The sequence below is a fragment of the Chenopodium quinoa genome, unplaced genomic scaffold, assembly GCF_001683475.1.
Source record: "Chenopodium quinoa cultivar QQ74 unplaced genomic scaffold, ASM168347v1, whole genome shotgun sequence".
NCBI lineage: Eukaryota > Viridiplantae > Streptophyta > Magnoliopsida > Caryophyllales > Amaranthaceae > Chenopodium > Chenopodium quinoa.
Genome location: NW_018742433.1, coordinates 650,953 through 670,579, shown reverse-complemented (window position 1 = coordinate 670,579; position 19,627 = coordinate 650,953). Strand labels below are relative to the sequence as shown.

The window sequence follows — 19,627 nt, the reverse complement described above, 5'->3', positions numbered from 1 at the left end:
AGGTATTCAAACTGGATTGTTGATTCTCTGCAATTGGATGAAGTTTAATTTAAAGACTTGTTTCAGTACTAATAACCAACATACTTGTAGTATACTAGCGCATGTTTGTTTCATCTTGGGGAGTGGAGTGCAAGGGTAGAGTGAGGCAGTATAATACAATCTGTTTGAATGTGAATGAGCTATTTTCTATAGGGCCTTATCTATAGGTGATAATTAATGACAATAATGGTAATGAGTTTATAAGTAAATTTGTCAGTAAAGTCTTGTGACAATGATCATGATAACAATTCTCAACTTCTATGTTTTTCTCTTCACAAACTTCCATTCATTAGCACTCGAAACCACCTCTAATAAGGTAACAAGTGCTGATGGAAATTTACAAAGCTAAACACATACTTGGGAGATAATTGAAAATAAATTTGCATTATTATGGGGTTTTCTCTGCATATTTATATACAAGACTATTTCCATTACCACCATTAATTGGAGTGAGACTCGTGAGGCTACTGGGTTAAACTGACTACTATTTGTGAAACTTGAGATGTCAAAAGGGTGAGACACTAGACTGGTATCAATTAAAAGGGGTTTCGCTAAAGTCGCTACTCCTTTGTTAAGATTGGATAAGATAGGGCTAAAACTCTCTTTGCCATAATAGACAGTCTCTTTTCAAACTTATAGAGCTATTTAATTGACTTTCTTGGATGATTACACATGTTATGTTTTGCCTAAGGATTCACCTCAAGATTTTAAATTCTGAAAAGTACTCAGATTAATAAAAATTGATAAAAATTGAATCTGAGAGGACTGAGATTCATTCATGGTTTCAATTGTAATTTTTCAATACCTTGCACAAAGCAACTCCTGCAAATTGTCTCAATATTATAATACGGTCACTTGATATCAGCCATTTGAGTTGACTGTTTTACATGCTTTTGATTATTGATTCAATATTTCGGATTTCAAGTATATAAACTATACTGATTGACTTTATTGAAATTATGGTTTGAAAATCTGTTAGTAATAGTTATTAGTTGATCTTATGTTTCAAATGTAATCCACCGCTTAAAGGAGTTATATGAGTCGTATATTTCAGGTTATAAAAAGTCTAAAGATATGATTGCTACATAATATTCACCACCATCTCTTTTGTCCTGGTAAAACTCTGCTTGTTATGATGAAGGCAAAAGTTGCTACTATTTTTGAAAGTAATTCATTCTGCCTTTTTTGCCCCTTATCTTAGTTTGAATTTTTTTAGGCTTGTAGTTGATTTGCTATGTACTACAGTGTTCTGTTTGGTGATTATATCAATGATAAGTGTTTAGTAGCCTTTTGTTCTATGGAATCTCTTGGATCAAATTTCTAGATTTGGTTGATTCTCATCATATTTATGTTATTTGCATTTCATTCCTCTTTTATTCCTATTTATTGTATTTGTGTTTTTTAAAATTGTTATTTAACTTTTTCCTGGTTCATGCGTCTTGGCTATGATGAACAAAACAGAAGGGGGAAGAGCATGTCAAATGAATGTTGAGCATGTCAAACAAAACGCTAGAAGAGCTCACACACCATAGCTCATTCATCTGCCAAAGGCCTTGATTTTGATTGGTGTAAGGTATAATGTTGTTCCCACAATCTCTGTTTTAGTGATTGTTAAATCTTCTATAAAATTGGTTACTAACTTTTCAAGTTTTCATCATCCCATAACTTGTGAAAGTGTAAGGATTAAATATTGTTTCTGAACGTATTGTTCAACTGTTTTGGTTTGGTAACAATGGCATCCTATGAAGCACTCTGTAAAGAGACAATGGCTGATATAAGGAAAAAATACAATTACACAATTATTGAAAACCCATCCTCAGTTGAGCCATTGAGTGAGTGTGAATTATGTTGACTACTTGATTTGAAGATTCCAGCTCTTAGTAATCAACCAGTCCATTCACGCATATTGCCTATTAAGTTGCAATATGACCATATTTCTCTTTGTTCAGGCACCAGAGATGGGATTGCTGGCTCCAGACATGGTCTTATACCTTGATATATCACCAGAGGTATACCTTCATTCAAAAAGCAAGCTTTGGAATTTGGATATTATTTGCAAAGACATTGGTTGTTGAATAGGCATGATAGAAATTTTGCCTTAAGTTTCACGAATAAGAATTTATTACAATTTGTTTGGTAAGATATGAGACATGGCTGTTAAACCAAATCTTAGTTTTTTTATAGCTTGCATCAGACTGCACAATTTTAATGCTCGTGGTGAACAAGTATGCCAATTGCTGTATTACTTCCCATTTTTATTTATCATGATCCTTAATTGAAAGAAGGTTATACAAGTTACAACTAATTATTATATTTGATAAAAATTAAGGCGTATCTATAGTTATATATGTAAACGCAAATTGTTCTCCACCAAATCTTAAAAAATCAAGTCAAAGCATATCCTAATATCTTTTTTAAAAATGCGGAAAGCTGCAGAAGTGAAAGATACGAGCCTCTTGATTTTCAGGGGAAGGTCAGGGAAAATATCAGGCTCTTCACGATGCCTCATGGAAGGTAATGCTCTTTTCATGATTTCTTCTGAACTTTTAGCTTGCAATGTTATTTATGCCATTTTGGGTATAGTAAATGGTTTTGACAGTGGTGACATTTTCTTGCATCCTGATGGCTGCAATATTATGTAGTGCAGGTTATTCAAATTTTCTTTTTCTTAAACATTTTCCAGTTTCTTTCAAACATTGTTTTCCAAACTTAATTCTCGTCAGAAAATTATGTCATAATTAGCTGCGGTATTTTTTTTTATCGAGTCCACTTCACAATCCTTCGTTTTTTGTGTGGCAGCCTATAAATTTGAGGCGACGACCAAAAAAGTCAACGACAGTTGAAAGATATGTGTTTCCTAAAAAGAATCAGGTCTCGGTTAAATCCAGATACTATTCAGCAAGTGAATTCTTTCATCATTCACTTGAGCTTCATGGTTGCCACAGCCTTGTTTGTTATGCATGTTCAGGTGATAGTTATTCTCATTACCTCATAGTCGTATTTTAAGGATTAACTTATAGAATCTTTTGTATTATATGGATGAGTAGGATGACTACTTTAGAAACTTCATTTTGGAGTCCTGATTTGATTTTAACGCTTTAATTCTTTGCAGGTTGCAACTCGGTTTTTATTTGCTAGCCCACCTGTCTACTGGTTTGCCTCTTACTTGATGAGTTGATGTCTTCTTCTGGAAAGAGTCGCGATGGGCACAATTGATATGGACATATGCTGCCTTGTACATACTCCTTGGTAGTTTGCTTTTTTTTAAACTTCAAAAATGTGTATTTTAATGTAAGTTTACACAACACGGTCAAAGAGATGTGTTTGAATAGTGGTTAAGTCAAAATGCTCATGAAAAAAAAATAAAATTATGTAACTTCTTTTTAAATTTTGTTCATCAATTTCTAATTGTTACTAATATGAAAAACACTCTATTGTAGTACACTCTAGATTTGCCAATTTTTCAGGTTATGGAGATGGATTGATGAAATAATAGTTTGATGGGTTTGCTTTTAACATATTTTAGTTGGACAAATCAATGATTTATGATACTGCATATAAACTATGTTAAGGTATTATTTATATAGTTTAGCTTTTTATATTGAATTTTTGTGTACATTGCCTTTATTAAGGTAATGTTGTAAACACAAGATTTGAAATGGATAGATTTGTTTGATGTGAAATTATTATTTTAGGACAACAATTTAGATTTTGGCAATCAAAATTCATACTTACATACCTATAGAGGGTTTAGATTTTGAAGGTTGGTTTCTAATACGTAGTATATAATAGTCTATGTAAACTTTTATATTCTTCATATTGCTTAGATCAATTTCTGGAAGTCAGTTATTATTAAACAACAATAATTATTACACCATCCTATAAATGTCACCTTAAATGGATATGTTGAATATTTTTCTTAGTTAATATGAGAAACGATGTACTCCCTTTGTATTTTATTACTTGTTCCACTTTTCTTTTGCGGTTGGATTTTAATACTTGATCTATTTCCTTTTGGGATACTTTTCACAATATTTTACTAATTTCTTTTCTTATAGTGGACCTTGAACAACTATACTTTAATATTTTTTATATCCTCTATCGTTCCAGCTATATTATTTTACTCTTTCACCAATCCCACTTTCTTCATAATTTATACTATCTCATTTTCATATTATTTACAACGATTAAACATTTTTCCTCTCTACTTTATGTCAAATTGTTGCAAATAATATGAAACAAAGGTAGTATTACTTTCTACCATTTCTCCTAAAATTCTGCACATGGAAAAATGGAGCAAATAGTAATTATATACAAAGGGAGTAGTTATTATGTTTCTCTATTGGATGATACTCATGTTATGTGTTTGCAATATTTTAAAGGGGGGGGGGGGGAGGGGAGAGAGAGAGAGAGAGAGAGAGTCAGGGCAATTAAGCTTAGGAGAAAGAGGGCGAAAGACCACTTAACAAAGATAGCTTAAGAAAATTAGGGCAATTAGAATAGGAGAAGACTAACTAAAATGTTCAAGAGAAAAAGAAAGAGCACTTAAGAAAATCAAAGCAATCAACATAGGAAAATGCTAGACCAAGTAGTCTAATTACACTTTCTAAAGCTAATTTCTTAAGGCTTAGGAGAAAGAGAGCGAATGACCACTTAACAAAGATAACTTTTTTTTTTTTTATTTTTTATTTTGAAACAAACAAAGATAACTTTTAAATCAGGGCAATTAGATTAGGAAAAAACTAACTAAAATATTCAAGAGAGGGAGAGAAAGAGCACTTAAGAAAATCAAAGCAGTTAGCTTAGAAAAATGCTAGACCAATTAATCTAATTACACTTTCTTAAGCTAATTTCTTAAGAAAGATCACTTGAGAAAGAGAGACCACTTAAGAAAGATTATTTAAATAAAAGAGAGAGACCACTTAAGAAATATCACTTAAGAAAATCAGAGAGATTAGCTTAGAAAAAGAATTACTAAATGCTAGAGAAAGGGATAGAGCGAAAGAAAAAGAAAAGAGAGATAGAGACCATTCAAGAAAAATAGGTAATTAGATTAGGAAAACGCAAAGCACCAAAAAAAAAAGATTAGGAAAACACAATTAGCTTGGGAAAATAAAGGCTTTCAAAATGCTATAGAGAGAGACCACTTAAGAAAATTACTTAACAAATCAAGACAATTAACTTAAGAAGCAGAGAAAGAGAGGAGAGATTTGGGACAATAAGGAAAGGAATACGTGAGAACAAAACACGTTAAGAGTCAATTCTTAGTGCTTAATTGTAGAAAAGACCCAACAACTACAAAGGATGGAGAAAAAGATAAAGAGCACTTTAATTAGAAGACTATTTTTTAGAATGTAATCAAAGAAGTGATAAATAATACTTATTGAAAAGTAACTAAACCATATAAGTGTAAACATGTAGAGGAAGATGGAAAAGAAGTGTGCTAAAACAGGATGACCAGGGTACATCGTCGAAACCTTATTAGAGGAGAGCAAGTGATCGAGAACGCAAGTAAAGTTTAACTTTATAAATTTTGCAAAATTATAAAGTAAAGAAGGAGGGAGATAGGGATGAACGAAAGGAGAGAGAAAGAGAGATATGGTCACTTAATTGCCAATCTTATGTGCTTAAAACTCAATATTAATGTGATATGCATAGAAAGTCAAATTAATTAATAACACATTTAGAAAAACAATTCAAACTTAAGGTAGAATCGTGAGTAGAGGGGAAAGAGAGTGGGAGACAGAGAGGAGAAGGAGATCGGAAGATAAAGAGAGAGAGAGAGCGAGGGAAAGATAGAGGGGGAGGGGGAGAAGGAGAGAAAGGGGGAGAGAGAGAGAGAAAAAAAAAGGATAGGACATGAGAGATAGCAAGAGAGGGTTGGGGAGAGAGGGATGCGTTGAGTGAGAAGGAGCGAAGTTAGAGAAGGGCGGGGAGAGAGAGGCTGAAAGAGGAAAAGGGGGCCATGAAAGAGAAAAGGGGCAACGGATAAAGGGCAGGTAAGGAAAGGGCCAATGTCAGGAGAAAAGAGGGGTTAGGAGAGAGAAAAAGAAAGAGTGGTCATTAGAGAGAGAAATAAAGAGAGGTCGAGAGAGAAATAGAGAGTGAAAAAAGGGGCCCGGGAGTGAGGAGCTGGAAGAAGAGAGAGAGAAGAGAAGGGAGAAAAAGAGAGTAAAATAAAGAGAGAATAAGAAAGAGGGCCACGAGAGAGAGATAAAGGTCAATGTAGAAAGAAATAGAGAAATAAAGGGAAAGAGGAGATGAGCTAGAGATAAAGATAGATAAATAGATAGAGTGATAAAGAGAGATATAGGTTAGGAGAGAGAGAGAGAAGGCTCGAGAGAGAAATGGAGAGAGAGAGAGTCAGAAAGAAAGTAGGAGATAAAGAGAAGCTGGGAGAAATAGAGGGGCCTGGGGAGGGGGGGGGGGAGGGAACAAGTGTAACCTATATAATTTTACAATCTATTATATTTTCATTTTCAAAAAGTAAAATCATACGATATTCAAAGAATTTTACAAGATCTTTTACCACTAGAACCTTTTTAAAATATTTGCTATCTTATTCATTTTCTTTTTCCAAAAGTGAAGTTACAAAATATCCGAAAAAATGTACTACTGTAGGGAATTTTTCAAACTCAACCTTGAGCCCCACTGCGATCATGCCTTTAAGCATGGTGGCGCCCAAAGGGAAAGAAACTAGAGATAAAAGAGTCGCCAACAAGTTTTAGGAACTTGTAAACCATTCACGGTTGTGAATGTTACACCCCATTCACGATCACAGAGATCGCTAACTCTATAGTGGTCCGTAACCATGACCGGATATTCGGGGATGATGGTACGAATCCAACCTAAAAGAGATTGAACCCGCCCTAAATCGGCCTCTACTTAATTCTTATGATGTTCATGTGCACTTTCCGATCAACATACATACATCAAGTTAGCCCTAAACCTGTTTAATCTATGTTGGTTGATTATTAATGCACAATCAAATCTATTATTGGTGATTACTTGAATTAAAATCATATTAGGCCTAAATCAAATTATTAATTATCTTATTAGATGTAATTTCAAGTACAAATTCCCTTTAAACCTGCAAGAAGGGGCGTGATCAAGCAATAACAATAAATCATGAATAATCAAACAATGTATAATTAATTGACACAACAATCATCACCATACTATTATTAGTAAGATCCTAGGCATGATACTAAACGGATTAATAACAACCCCTACCATGTCACTAATAAAAATCAAAGCTTTATGCTAAACATGATACTAGGAATCAAAATCAACATCCTAACATGATTTCTGTATCAAAATCAAGGAATAAGGATAGTAGATCTACTCACTTTGATGCCTCGTATCTCTTCCTAACATATCGTTGGAAAGTATAAGGATGTGTGTTTGGGATGTGTTTAGGCTAGGCTAAGAAAAGAATCAAGAGAGAGAAAGTATTAGAGAGAGGATTAGATGATGATTGTTGGTGATCAAGCTTGTTGATGATTGAAAACGGAGGAAAACGACCTCTATTTATAAGAAAAAAGAGGTCGAAAAATTAGAAAAGAGTCAGAATCTAAATCAGAATAAAACAGGTTCCAACGCGGCGCCATAGACAATAGTTTTTATGGTATTTGTTTTTATTATAACTTTTGATTCAGAAATCAGAATAAGATAAATAATATATCGTTGGAAAGCTCTAGAAGTCTAATTTCCAACCCACTTAAAATTAGATTGATATCTTTTGTAGAATAAAATATATGTCCGAAATAGTGGGACAATGTCAGTTTTGGATAGAGTTTGGTATTTCGTTCATATCTTTTTCGTTATAGTTCGGAATTGGGGTTATGATATATCATTGGGAATATAATTTCAAGTGCTATCCAAAAATCCAATATTTAGATAAAAATTATGAGTCACAAAAATCATATCTGAATGTCTTTGAATTCGAATAGAACAAGGATTTTAAAAAAGAGGAGTTTTATTCAATTTCAAACTCTTTGATGTTTATCTTTCGGAAAGGATAGATTAGAACCTTCTAGAGACTTCTAGAAGTTCCTAGTGACTCCTAAATGGTTTAGGATTAGGATTAAGGTATTTGGACCCTCATGGGATCATTGGGTCGTAGGTAAGGTGGACCTAGAGTCGGTTTGGGCTTGGTCTAGTATTTTGGCCATAACTTATTCGTTTTGAGTCAGATTTTGGCTTATAATATATCGTTGGAAAGCTCTTTTCTAAAATTATTGAACCAAGATAATGGACCAAAATAATGTGGTTTGGACGTTTTTATAAAGAGGACACGAAATGGATGATTTTGAGGGACACGAAATGAATGATTTTGGGTTTAAAGACACGAAATGAATGATTTTGGATTAAAACATTTTAGGAAAGGTTAGAAATGGTTAAGGCTAAAGAGAACTTCACGAGAGTCTTCAACTCTTCACCTAACTCGATAATCAAAGATGTGAAAGGTACCTATCACTGGCTTTGGTTTTTATGGAGACACAATTAGGTTTCTACATTTACCTTACTAGTTAACACATAAATACTCATAGCTAGAAATATTTAACTTTTATGCATCGAGAAAGAGAGGGAGTTGGGATAGAGAAGGGACTAGAAAGAATAAAGGCCTAGGAGATAGAAAGAGGCTAATGGAGAGAGAGGTCGGGCGAGTGAGAAAGGGCAAGTCGAAAGAGAAAGAGGGCAGTCCAAAAGAGGAGAGAGCATGCCGGGAAAGGAGAAGAGTCGGGACTTAGGAGAGAGAGTGTGATAGAAAAAGGGACCGGGGGAGAGGAGCCGAAGAAGAGAAAGGAAGAAATAGGGGTTGGAAAAAAATGTGAGATAGGAAAGGGAATAGACAAGGCTTTTACACTATTTTTAACCTTTCACAAATGGGAGTTGAAAGAAATGGTGTCCTTCGAACAAGTGTATTATTCCGATAGAGGGTTCAAAATTAATTAGAAAGCTAACTGTTTAGTGAGGTTAAGTGATCGGAGTGCCTAGCTGGAGGCCGCTTCCGATCAATAATATTAATGAATAATTAATATTACAACTTAATCTTGACTGAACCCTTCGGGTCACACCCAATCGTGTAACTGAACCGAAGGGACGAATTAATCCAAAGGATTAAATGAGTCAATAGAGATTTTACGAACTAAGACGTCGGGTTTCGAGCTTAGAGTGTCGAAGCCGAGCGTCGTAAGTCGAGTCAAATTTAGGAATCGACGAGACGGAAAAATCAATCAAACAACAAGTCAACACGCGTGAAAATCCTAGCCTCAAAATGGCCTAGCCAATCGTGGGCTAGGTGGGCTAGCATGGCTAGCAAAATCCCTTGCTGCAAGCCCAGCGTGCAACGCATGGCCAGGCACGGCCACAAGCCCAGCATGCATCGCATGACCAAGCATGCTGGCTGAGCATGCCTTGTGGGCAAGGTGAGGCCAGCAAGGCTAGTAGGCATACTAGCAGCGCCAGCTCACTAGCACAGCTAGCTAGCATCGCTAGCGTGCCAGCAAGCTAGCAACGCTAGTAAGGCGAGCAGTTAGCAAGCAATGCTGGGCCTCGCTAGCTGCTGCTAGCTGCTGTTTCTAACAGACGAATCAATCCGAAGGATTTGATGAGTCACTAGAGTATTACAAACACAGACGTCGGATATCGAGCCTAGGGCGTCGAGACCGAGCGTCGCAAAATCAACAAGCAACAAGTTCGAGCGTAGCCGTAGCATCACAATGGCCTAGCCATGTGGACGCTAGGCTAGCTCGAGCTAGCATGCACCTTGCATGGCGAGGCGCAAGCCTAGGCGCACCATGTGTGCTAGGCGCACCATCGCTAGCACTAGGTGTTAGCATGTGTGCATGCCTCGCATGGCAACACTAAGCAACAGCAGCGTGCTTGCGTGTGTGCATGCCTTCGCATGGCACAACACCACCGCAACAATGCGTGCTTGCGTGCCTAGGTGCTATCGCAAGGCCTCGCACAGCTAGGCGCACAACACAACATCGCTAGCACTAGGCGTTGTGCGCGTGTGTGCGTGTGAGTGCATGCCTTCACATAGTTGCGTGCTTGCGTGCGTGCCTTCGCATGGTAGCACCAAGCACTGCGAGCTAGGAGCCTCGCCCAGCAGCAGCAAGGGGCCTCGCCTAGCACAGCAGCATGCGTGGCTTGCTAGCAGCACGCATGCGCTGGATGGGGGCTGATGCGTGCTAGTTGTGCGTGCTGGCAGTACGTGTTGGCCAGCAAGGCTGGCAGCCAGCTCACTCCCTTTTCTTGGTGCCGGTTTGTGAGAGGTGGGGACCAATGCTTGGAGCAAAGCCTTGGGGAGTAAGGCAATTTTCCCCCCATGGTCATGGTCCTCACCGAACCTCTCTTCTCCTCATGCCACTTGTTGATTTGCAATTGCATTGTTTTATAATTTATTTTGGAATTAAATAAATTAGTGAAAAATGCAACTATCTCACATTGATCATGATATGGGGATGCAAGTTGCCATTCCCTATAAATACCCCAAGATTGGGCATTTGGGAAACAACTTGAGTGGAACTCAAAAAGGCATCTCTATTATTGAGAAAACCTTTAAGTTCGTAAAACTCTAGTTTTATACGTGGTCAAGTGTCGACTAACCCTCGAGGCGAAGATCGTTCGGGTCGGGTCGTGGGTACGAGCCGTTGGAGGCCGTCACGCTTGTGAGGCTTAATAGCTTCGAAGTAAGAGCTCGGTTTGCGAGCGAAGCATACTTCAAGGGTATTACTTCTTTATCCCTTTTCTTAATTATTGTTTAATTATGTTTATGCATGCTTTATTGCTTTAATTATTGGGGCGGGTCTTGGGCGGGTTTCTCTTCCGCGTAGCGTTGGACGCTACGAAACCCAACTGTGGTATCATTATTGTTGAACTAATTCCATGGTTGAACTAATTTTTGGATTTAATGGTTGGAACTTTGATTCTAAATTCCATGGTTGAACTAATTTTTGGATTCAATCATTATTGTGTTGATTAAAGTCTTGGAAGTTCAAGTACTTGAGATTAAATCTTGATTAATCTTCATATTGGAAGATGTAATTTTGTTATTTTACATAAGTTAAAAGTTGGAAATTTTTCATTGGATGATTGATTTTATTTTCCAACTCCCTACTTTGTCAAAATCATTATTAATTTGCATATTGGTCAAATTAATTTTGGGTATAGCCTTCAATTTTAAGCATCAAAGAAAGACCTAAATTATTTCAAAGGGAAATTTTGGATGATTTAGGCTTGTGCACCATTAAAATTGAATTTAATTAAGTTGGACTTATTTTATTTTCATTTTTGCCCTATATTCATTCTAAAATAAATTTAGAATTGATTTTATGTCACACGTAAATCGGGATTAAAATCCCGAGAAACGACACGCAAATCGAGGCAAAAACACCCAAGCGTCACCAAGGCTAGCTGGGCTGCCTATCAGCCCGCATGTGGCTGCCTTGATGCGTACAATGGTGCTTAAGCCTCGAGGTGTTGCTGTGCAGTGTGGCGAAGGGTTGCTGTTACGTGTTGTCTATGGCTGGGTGCGTGGGCCTTAGGCCGCTGGAGAGCTTGTGCGTGCTGCTGGGCAGCGAGGCAGCAAGCCCCAGCCAGCCAGCCCAATGCTGCCAGCGCCAGAGAGCAGCTAGCATGCGTAGCGTGCTGCTGGTGCTAGCTAGCAAGGCATGTTGCGCTAGGCGAGCTTGCTAGCAGCTAGCACCACACGCAACGTAAGGGGCTGCCTAGCAGCCATGGTGCGCAGCCCTCGCTTTTGTTGGTGGGCTGTTTTGCTTGATTTGGGGCTATCGTCTTTTGCAAAATTTTGCCGTTTTAATTTTATTTAAAAAAAAATAAAACTTTAACGAGGTTAGACCTCGATTTTTCCGGCTCTTGCAAAATTTTATTTTTGACAAAATTTGGGTTTACCGGCTTAATTAATTAAGTTGGATGCGGAATTTAGTGAGAGCTTATGAATTGTATCGTGAACAAATTGCGTCTTACTAAACATAATATGTTAAACAACTTTGACTAGTTTTAATTAGGCGAGTTAATTGGATTAACCACCTAAGTTAGTTACTTGTCTTCGCGTGTTGTGCATTATTACTTGTTTTTCGTCGCAAAATGCATGGGCCATTCACATATAGTGAATGGATGAATGGAAAATATATTGTTTCACAGGTTTCGTGAAAATGGCAACTAGTGGGGCCCGATTAAGATAGAAAATACGGACTGCGTTCCGTTACGTATTTTTGTAAATCTAAATACGGTCTGTGTACCGTTGAGTATTTTTGTACCTTAATATTTAGATTAATCCTAGTCGTACACTAGGCGAAAATACGTAACCCCCACCGGTTCAAACCCCCCATTTAGCACCGGTTTTGAACCGGTGGGGATTTGGGGGGTGCTAAAACCCCATACATTTCGCACCGGTTCAAAATCGGTGCGAAAACCGAGAACCGGTGCCAAAAGTCTCCAAAAATATTTTTTTAAATAAACTTTTAGCACCGGTTCTTTTCCAAAACCGGTGCCAAAAGTGCCCCAATTTTTTTTTTTTTTTTTTTTTTTTGCTTTTTTTTTTGCATTTTTTTCACTTAAATTGTACAAATACTTTTATATAATCATATTATACATAAAACACATATATCTTCATATTTGTGTCATACATCCATTAAAGAGCACTACATCTTTGATAAATAGAATAAAAACTAAGACAAAACCAGCATACCAACAGCACAACAGAGTTGCTTAATTCGCTCATCATTCCAGGCCATACTGAATTACTGAGCTTCATGCAAGGCAGCTAGGGCATAAATGAAGTACAAGTATAGTAAGTCATTCAATAATGACACATATCACTAAGAATTTAACACCACCCCACCCCCTCTTTCTCCCTCCTCTCCTTTATCTTTCTTTTACCCGTTATTCAGGGGGGATTACCTTCACAGTTTAATGTCTATTGTCTAGTGACATGTCACCAATTGTACAATACATACATCTGTTATTATTCGGCAAGCCTTTGTAAAGGAATTAGCAACTCCATATGCAACAGTAACACCAATGCTTGATCCTCCTCTTGCTGGTTTTACCTGAAACAACAAATAAATAATCACAAGAATGGAATAACCTCAAACTTTCATGAAAAGAGTTTTCAAATGTGTAATTTATTTACCACAACTTTTCCTGTTCCGAGATCCAATTGATTTGTTTCAAACCACTTTTGTAGATCGGTTTCATTTGACTCGTTTTCCTAATAGCATGAATAAAAAAAATTATCAGTAGCAAAATAGCTAAGATTACATTCTTTAAAACAATTTTTTTTTTTTTTAAAAAAGGAGCAACGAGCAAGAGTTGAGACACAATATTTGATTTTGTTTATAGTATAATAACTAATAAGGACCCAACAAAGTGGAGAAACGACCTCTAAGGATAGATATTTTTCATTCAATTTCGTATAGTTCATTAGTTGAGCAAAAATTTGCCCAATTTACAACTAGTATACCTTATTGGTGAATACTTAGAGTTTTCTCCTTGAATTGAAGATTTTCTTTTAATGACCTTGTACACAGCTGCTGACGATTTTCTAGATTTTCTATAACTTTAAAAGCATTTACTTCAGCTTCAGAATCTCTTCAATATTCCCTTAGTCAAAACATATAACCTTTCATAAGCATAAAAAAAGATCCCCCAGAATTTATGAGTTTAAAATAGTCTTGAAAATCATATGGAAGAGCTATATCTGACAACATTGTTTCTCAATTTCTCTCACAGAGTTCGTAATCATAAATGCACTAAGAGGCGCCCCAATAATTAGCACCAGAGATAGCTAACCTTTTTTTCTTACTCAAGTCATTAAACCAACAACAGAGGTAAATTTGTGATATGATGAGATAAGTCCTACAAAGGCTAGTTGTTCATTAAATACAAAGGAAAGAATAGAAACAGATTGGTGATAAGCAGGGAAAATTAGAACCAATCCCACTTTCTAGGCACATAATAGATCCCATTCCTTATTAGTTAAAATATAATAGAGTTTATGTTAGGAAGAACTGCATATAATCTCCTTTCGTAGATAAGCTTATATATTTATATACTCCCTCAGCTATTATTCTTTTGTTCTACCCACTTTCTGTAGGTTCATAATTAAGGCAAGTTAGAAAAACGTGGGGGTGTGTTAGAAAAAGGTGAATTTGTTAGAGAAACAAGGATCAAGTAAGAAAGAGCGAGTAAAAAGTGAGTGTGGGTAAGCATAAATATTTAGTAATTCTTTAAAGCTTTTCGCTTTTTCTACATCAGACCAAGGAAAGTAAAGCATACAAACTATCAGCAAATTACTCTTTTCTAAAGCATACTTCATAAGTAGCATGAGTCTTTCCAATTGAAACTAGCTTCTTGGCATTTTGACATCTTATAAAAAAAATTGATATGCTTTAATCTGGTTTAATTGTATAATTGCTGGTCAAGCCTTTTTTTTTTTTTTTTTTTTGGAAAATAATTGAGATGTACGACAGATTAAATCTTAGAAGTTCACCTGGCTTAGTAGACTCAATTCCCGTCCCTCTAGTGGGAAGATCCGAAATAACTAATCTGAGATGCTGTTTTCCCAGTTTAATATTAATTTGTTCCATCTTTATAGGGCATAATGCGCATGTGACATGCATAGACAACTTATGACAGAAGCAAGAAACTCCTGACAGAAGCCTCCCTATGAACCAGCTAAACCAAACAGTGCTATGATAGAATGATATGACATAATGCGCACTATTATATGAGTTAGTCATGGATTCATAGCACATCATCGGTAATATTAAATGCTTACAATGAACTGGTCCTCAAAGTATTAGAGGGTCAGCTAGAGCAATAAACTCACATTGTCAAATGCCTTGCAAGATTCATTTGATTTTGTACCAACAAAAGGAACCTTTGGTTGCTCTAACAACTCCTGGATGCCTAATTGCATGAGAGATTTCTGCGAAAAACTCCTCCTAGACAAAAGCATCCTTTTTATATACCTGAAGAGTACCATCTTCACCAAAAGGACCATGGATGACAGGAAACACAATATCAACTGAAGCAGCAAGGTGTTCCACAAAATCTGACAAGCAGCGAAAACCTTGAGCAAGGCTGAGAACAACAGTAAAAACAAACAATTCATTTTATGGAATCACCGCTAAATTCTCATGAAAGATGATAAATAAAACAAAAGTTAGAACTACACACCTTTCAAGCTTAAAATCAAAATCCGAAAGGGTGTTTGAATAGAGCTGCAAGTAGTAAGAGAGAAACAGATTAGCTCAATATGTTTGTTGCTGTTTGCATGCTACAAAGACAATATCTTTCTGCCAAAATTATCAAATGCATTCCTAAATTCCCAACCCCAACTTTAGAAGTGAACATATTCTATAGAAAACAATATGATTTCCTTTCATTTATTTGTAACTCAAATAAAAATCATAAAAGCTCTTGACAGTAAAACGCTCATTCCATAAAACAAATTAACATTAAAATAGTTCATCCAAACAACTTATTTTATTTTTTATTTTTTTTATACCAAATGATCCATTTACACAGAGCAATTACAACTTACAATCACCGAAGCATGGCAATAGTTTAAAGGTTTTTCGACTTTCCATGGAATCGAATTATCAAATGTACTCAACATAATTCCGTAGTTTTCATCCTCTGACCTCTCCTATTTGCTGATTGATGCTCGCTTGCCAATTGAGCAGCATCGATTGCAACAATTCCCATCTCAATGAGGAACCACTCAGGATATTCATCATGTGCCATTTCTCTAACAGCCTCTGCTGCTGTATTATCGAGTCCCAGGTCTGAAGTTGTGGCAGGAGTACCATCTGCATCTGCCACTCCTGTTGGCTATCTGCTGGCTGTTAGCTGTTGTTTGGTGGTGCTGTGCCTGCCTGGTGCTGGCTGTTGATGTTGTTTTACCTGTCAAAGCGAGTTATAGAAACGAAATTGTAAATGCACACAAATAAACACTCCTAGACAATTAGTGCTCCCAAGAGCTCAACAGGCAACATTCAACTTCGTATATATGTTTGACACTGGATGCTTTTCAAGGAACAAGATTTACCAACCCAGCTAAAGTTTTCTTTAGCATCAACCATTATAGCCAACATTTAGATTGTCAAAAGCTCAATTAGTAACAAGACCGCCATAAAGGGAAAACAAACCAATCAGAAGCATCCCACTAACTTAGCATCCAACTAACACTAAATGTAGCCCTTTTATAAATATGAGTAATACAATAATACAGAGTACTACTTAGCTTAATTCGAAGAATCTAAACTAGTAAAGATACCAGGCAAAAAAAAAAATAGTAATAAATTGATCAGACTTACCCTTATCAGTAGTCTTCATTAGAACAATAAGACCCTTAGAGTTCCTGCTGGTGTGATGAAACAAAAGAATTACACTCAGTTTTATAATTTACAAATAGAAAACATAAAAATGACTGTATGATTTAGACTCCCTGACCAACACACAACCTTCCTATGTCATTCGTTCCTGCAATAGTGGTCTTTGTGATTGGGACACGCTTTGCCAATATTTCCCTAATTGATTTTGGTGTGGCGATATTTGTTCATGGAATTAGAATTGACAGTCTTACACTATAATAAGTATCTTCAGTTGAAATGACTATTAGTAATCAATTTTTTTGCGTTTTCATACCATAAGTTGTACACCAATTTCCCACTTCTAAAGAATCAAATTGACCTAGAAAAAAAAATCAACCAATACAGAAAACATCAATATTCTATTCACTATAGCAAGAATTTAACTTAGTTCCGCAAAATAAATTTTAAATCTAACTCAATGCCATCACATTCTACTTAATACAGATAAAATTAACTCAATGGAATAAAATAAATTTCAAAATTTTCAACATATACAATAACAAGAGTTCACGAATTATATATTAACAACAATAATGTATGTACATAAATTTAAAGAGACCTAACGAAATTGAATTGCATGACATTCTTCCAATTAACCCTTAATTGGAAAACCCTTAATTTCTTCCAATTAACAGCCTCGAGAAATTAGAAAACCCTTAATTTTTTCCAATTAACCTCAATAATACATGAATAACACAACCAGATTCGACAACCCTAAAACAACAACAACAAAATCAACCAACAATTCATCAATCGCAAAGAATATTAAAATCAAGAACAACTAAAAAAAAAACAAAATCAAAACCAAAAGGAAGCAAAATCGAAGCAAACCAGGAGCAGCTTCAATGGAGGTGAGAAAGCTCAGATTCGGCTTCAATGGAGAATATAGAGCACAATTCAATGGAGGCGGAGGTGCTGCTTCAATGGAGTGAGAAGGCGGAGGTGCTGCTTCAATGGAGTGAGAAAGCTAGGGCAATTCGGGATTCTGGATAGAGAACGAAGGCGAAAACGAGAGGGAAATTAAAAGTATAGAACATGGAAAGAAAGAAAGAAATAAGAAGAAAAGCAGCCCGGGTTTTTTTTTTTATATTTCGTAATTCGCACCGGTTTGAACCGGTGCGAAAAATATGATTTCACACTGGTTTATTAGGAACCAATGGGAAAAATATTTTCCCCAATCCCGCCCATTTCTTTTCCCACCGGTTTTCAAGAATCGGTGCGAAAAGTGCGCTGCGTAATTCATTTTTTCTACTAGTGGTAGTAGCTAGTAGTTTTATTTTGGCGAAGTTGTCACAAGACGATGTTTTGATGAAGACGAGCCAAGATGAAGACCCTTGAAGATTTGAAGATTTTAAGGGGTCATGCTAGTTTCTAAATGCATCTAATTTTATGCTTTATATAATTGAATGTTAGATGCATGTCTAGGATTTCAAAAGTTGCGATGATTAGTTAAGTTCACTTAAATCAACCAACATAGAAACCCTAGGTCCCTTAAAAATATTGAGCTAAAATTTTGCCGTTCCAAGAACAACACTTACCGAACTAATGCGCGTACGTGATGGGCTACGCCAAAGCAAGGTATCACTTTTTCCCTAGGAACGTAAGGTATACTAGGTATACGAGTTGATCTTGGTTAAGCTCAACGATATCAGTAAGGAGTCATTAGATGTCATGGCAAAAGAGATAAAATGGCAAGGAAGCATTAGATGCGACGTTTTATCAAACCGAGAGTAGCTTAGAGCTATTAGCAATTGGATTGCTTACCCTAAAATATCTAGTGTTAAGACAAGCCAAAGTATGCTTAATCACTTTTTGATTTTTGGGATCTCGGAATCATTTTATTCTCTCCAAAAGGGACAAATTATTAATGCGTGGATAAAATGCTCAATAAGATTGAAAATTTGCATGAACGCTTTAAAAATTTCAAACTTATTGGTTTATGAATGGTTTTTCATTTCAAATTCTTTCAATTGTAGAACCATGTCTGCAAGTAACTCAAACAACAATTCTATGTGCCCGGAACTCCCCGATAAGTTGGCTTTTTGCCTTAACTTGGTCAACTTCAAGGAGTGGGAGGAGGAACTCAGGAAAACTCTTCGGAATTGTTCCTTGGAGTACACTCTTGACACTCCCAATCCAAGCTTCTTCTTTAAGGGGATCATGACCGATGAGGCTCATGAAGAATGATCTTCCAATTGCAAGAAAGTCTCATGACTTATGGCTAATTCCATCCCGGAAGATTGGAAGGAAAGCCTTTCCTCCTACCTTCCGGACATGTTCCTCAAAGCCTTGAGGACGTTGTCAATGTGAAAGTCACCAAGAGTGACAATGGCAATTATGATGGACTCGTGTTTGATTTGACTAGGTCACTCTAAAAAATGAAGATAAAGCCACCGAATGTGGGTTGTCTTGCTAAGGAAAGGCGCCGGCTTTGGACAATGGTCTACAATGCCAAATTAAGACGCGGTAGCCCCTCCGACCTCATGTGCTTGGAATGACTAGGCTCTTCAAACACATGTAGCTTCTCGGAATCTCATTGGAGGATGAGATGGCGGGGCATATCTTGCTTGCTTCGCTCCACTCGGGCTATGATGCACTTAGAGTGCATATAGCTGCGGGAAAGGAGACGCGCTCTTTAATGGAGGTGGTGCAACTACTTAGCCGAGTCATCGCCTATGGAGTGACCAAGAGGCCCTTAAGAGCAAGGAGAAGGGAGTTCAAGAAGGTCAAGGCAAAGATGCGATGCTTCTATTGTGGTGGGCAAGGCCACTACAAGAGGGAATGCAAGCTCTTCCAAGAGGAGGAAGAGAGGAATGTGGCATCTGCCTCAAGTATCTTCCTTAGCACTTGTGTTTAAAGCTATTCTTAGGTATTGGATGCAGAATATGACTCACTTTACGTTGCCTTTTTCAGGAAACAAGTGAGAGGGCTTCACAAGTGGATGTGCAACTACGAGCGGACGACGAAGATGGTCTTTTGGTTGTGCTTGTAGGCACATTTATTTTGTCTATGACATCTAATTAAACTAATCTTAGTTTCATCATGATTTTGAAAATACTATGATCAATGGTGTTGGACACCAAGTATTTCGATCGTAAGACTTTGACAATAGCTGTTTCGAAGTGTCTTGTTTATATATGTTCAATGGAAATTGCATGTTTTTACATATAATTAGA

At 36.7% G+C, this 19,627-nt stretch overlaps 1 long non-coding RNA gene across 3 annotated transcripts; it reads right to left on the bottom strand.

Annotated features, from left to right (window-relative positions):
- Positions 1–12,619: 12,619 nt before the first annotated feature.
- Positions 12,620–17,702, bottom strand: LOC110715242. 3 transcript variants are annotated; one of them, XR_002510275.1, is made up of 7 exons: positions 17,283–17,702; positions 16,395–16,441; positions 15,620–15,981; positions 15,253–15,296; positions 13,535–15,156; positions 13,205–13,282; positions 12,620–13,121 (listed from the first exon to the last, which is right to left on the bottom strand). It is a non-coding gene; the product is annotated as an uncharacterized LOC110715242 (long non-coding RNA). The 3 variants fall into 3 exon arrangements; XR_002510271.1 differs by having other exon boundaries at positions 15,720–15,981; positions 16,395–16,438; XR_002510272.1 differs by having other exon boundaries at positions 14,903–15,156; positions 15,720–15,981; positions 17,283–17,553.
- Between the last annotated feature and the right edge of the window lie 1,925 nt (positions 17,703–19,627).